This window comes from Pygoscelis adeliae, unplaced genomic scaffold (genome assembly GCF_000699105.1).
Source record: "Pygoscelis adeliae isolate BGI_AS28 unplaced genomic scaffold, ASM69910v1 Scaffold38, whole genome shotgun sequence".
NCBI lineage: Eukaryota > Metazoa > Chordata > Aves > Sphenisciformes > Spheniscidae > Pygoscelis > Pygoscelis adeliae.
The window spans coordinates 22,025,632-22,028,417 of NW_008825614.1; the positions used below are offsets into that span (position 1 = coordinate 22,025,632).

At 44.1% G+C, this 2,786-nt stretch overlaps 1 protein-coding gene across 3 annotated transcripts in view; it reads left to right on the forward strand.

Annotated features, from left to right (window-relative positions):
* Positions 1 to 2,786, forward strand: part of TSNARE1 (t-SNARE domain containing 1) — a 530,032-nt gene that overhangs the window by 67,990 nt on the left and 459,256 nt on the right. The window lies entirely within an intron of this gene.

A 2,786-nucleotide genomic window follows, 5' to 3' on the forward strand; every position in this document is an offset into this window, starting at 1 on the left:
AGTGACACAGGTTGCCCAGAGAGGTGGTGGATGCCCCATCCCTGGAAACATTCCAGGTCAGGTTGGACGGGGCTCTGAGCAACCTGATCTAGTGGAAGATGTCCCTGCCCACGGCAGGGGGGTTGGACTAGATGACCTTTAGAGGTCCCTTCCAAGCCAAACCATTCTATGATTCTGTGATTTTACCATATTATTCCTTAGTGCTTCTGTGCGGTCTTCACCTGTTTCTCAGGTAGGCAACTGAGACAGAGTTTGCTTAAAACTCAGTGTTCTGTAGCAGAGGTGGCACGGGTAGCACGTCCTCGCCCCTGCCAGGCAAACGTGTTGGTGTGCAAATAAGCTGGTGTCATGGTTTAACCCCAGCCAGCAACTAAGGCCCACACAGCCACTCGCTCACTCCCCACACAGTGGGATAGGGGAGAGAATCGGAAGGGGAAAAGTGAGAAAACTCATGCATTGAGATAAAGACAGTTTAATAGGTAAAGCAAAAGCCGCGCACGCAAGCAAAGCAAAACAAGGAATTCATTCACTCCTTCCCATGGGCAGGCAGGTGTTCAGCCATCTCCAGGAAAGCAGGGCTCCATCACGCCTAACGGTTACTTGGGGAGACAAACGCCATCACTCTGAACATCCCCCCCTTTCTTCTTCTTCCCCCAGCTTTGTAAGATGAGCATGACATCATATGGTATGGAATATCCTTTTGGTCAGTTGGGGTCAGCTGTCCCAGCTGTGTCCCCTCCCAACTTCTTGTGCACCCCCAGCCTCCTCGCTGGTGGGGTGGGGTGAGAGGCAGAAAAGGCCTTGACTCTGTGTAAGCACTGCTCAGCAATAACAAAAACATCCCTGTGTTATCAACACTGTTTCCAGCACAAATCCAAAACGTAGGGCCATACTGCTACTATGAAGAAAATTAACTCTATCCCAGTCAAAACCAGCACAGCTGGGCAATATTTATTCTCTTTCCTAATAGCACAGCCTGGAGGAGCATCAATAGGTGCTCTCATAACCTGTTACTAAAGGTTTGCTAATCACTCAACTATTTTTAAATGTGATTTTCTTTATGCTGAAGGACAGTCCACTTCGAGGTAAGGTGGACTCCTGACAGTATTTCTGAGTACCCAGTTTTGTGTCTGAATATGACTTCTGCAGGGATTTAAGGGGTTGTGAATGTGGTGGTCTTATGACCGAAATGGAAGGACCAAATGCTGCTTGGTACAATATAGCTCTTGGAAGCAAAAGCTGATGGTTATTTTTCACACTTTCAAGGCTTTCCTGATGGACACACTACCTTTAGCTCCATTTTTGTGCAATCTTTGCAGGCACACTCAAGTTCTGCTTACCAAAGCCCCCTTCCTGCAAAGATTGACCTTATTTTTCCATTTCGAGGAAAAAGTGTCTTTTCATAGGCGATGGGAATGTGGGGAATAAATGCTGCAGCAGAAGAGTTGAAAGCTTGTGTCTATAAATGGTAAGGGCAAATTCAGCAGTTTAAAAAAAAAATAAAATTAATGTACATCTTGGTGGAGGCTTGAGCTTCATTTGTGTGGTTATGTGAGTGCAAGCAAGAAGCCATGTAATTTCTAAAGAACTCAACAGCCCAGCTTTGCTTTTCCATAGCAAAGCTAAATATATTGTACAGAGTGCGAGACCTCTTTTTCTGTACGCCGGAGAATTTTCTGTTCTTTATACATTGCTCCACTTTACCGCAGAGGGCTTCCTTTGAATCACGCAAGACCTGATTAATCCCTTATTCCTATATAGATGTGAATCCTGGCTGGATCAACTCATCACCATATTTAAAGCTAATAAATTGAGCTCCGTGCAGGTTATCGCATGGGGTTCTTCCAGAGACAATGCTTACCACGTAAAAAGGTTAATTTTGCTTTTTGTGATTATTAAAGATCTGGGACACCATTTGCAAGAGTACGTCCCGAATGCTTTTTAAAACTGTATCTTCCCCAAAAAGTTGTCTAGCTCTCTGTAGTATTTGATCTCTTATCTGTTACTTTCACTGTAGAAAGTGCCATGCTGCATTTCAGCGATAACCTTATTCCTGTATATCTGAAGCAGTATTGCTTTAGGTTTCTGTAGTGCCTTTCATTGTAGCATCTCCAGCAGCTTTGCAAGTGTGCTGGAAAGTAGGTCAGTGTTATTCTCGTTTATAATATAGAGGCTGAGTCTTCAGGTTTCTCTGTAACCAATTTTTTGTTGTTTGCAAGTGGCTCTGGCTGTGGACAAGTTGCTGATTTCTCAGCTTCATTTTGCAGTTAGGAACCTCCCACTCTTTTCCCCTGTGCAATTGCAAACCACTTCTGAGATGTCTGAGGAGAGGCCTGCTGTCATATCAGCTGGTACCTAACTTGCACATTGTTTTTTTTTTTTTATTGTTGTTCTCTACAAAATCCCTTCATCTGTGTCTCCAGGAACACTCAGCGCTGCACAGAGTGGGAAGTAGAATGTGAAAAATTATCTTAAATGCAGAAATTAAACTTGACCTTTCCTTGTGTTTGGTTTTCTTTGCATTCTATAATTATTTTTTAAGTTCTTAGAGTTGCCCAGGAGAGGCCGGTCCATCGGTTGGAGGCAAAGGAGCAGTCTGGCAGGAGGTCCTGTGTCGGTCCCTGTTATAACTCATGCTCTTGTCGAATTCATTGCTTTTACCGAAGTGTTCCAAAAATCGTTTTGAATAGTTTACCCAGAAGCTGTCTGCTTTCATCGCATTCACATCTTGAAGTGCCCTTATCCTTTTTGAGTGTTTTGCCGTTAAATTCAGCTGACCTCCCGCC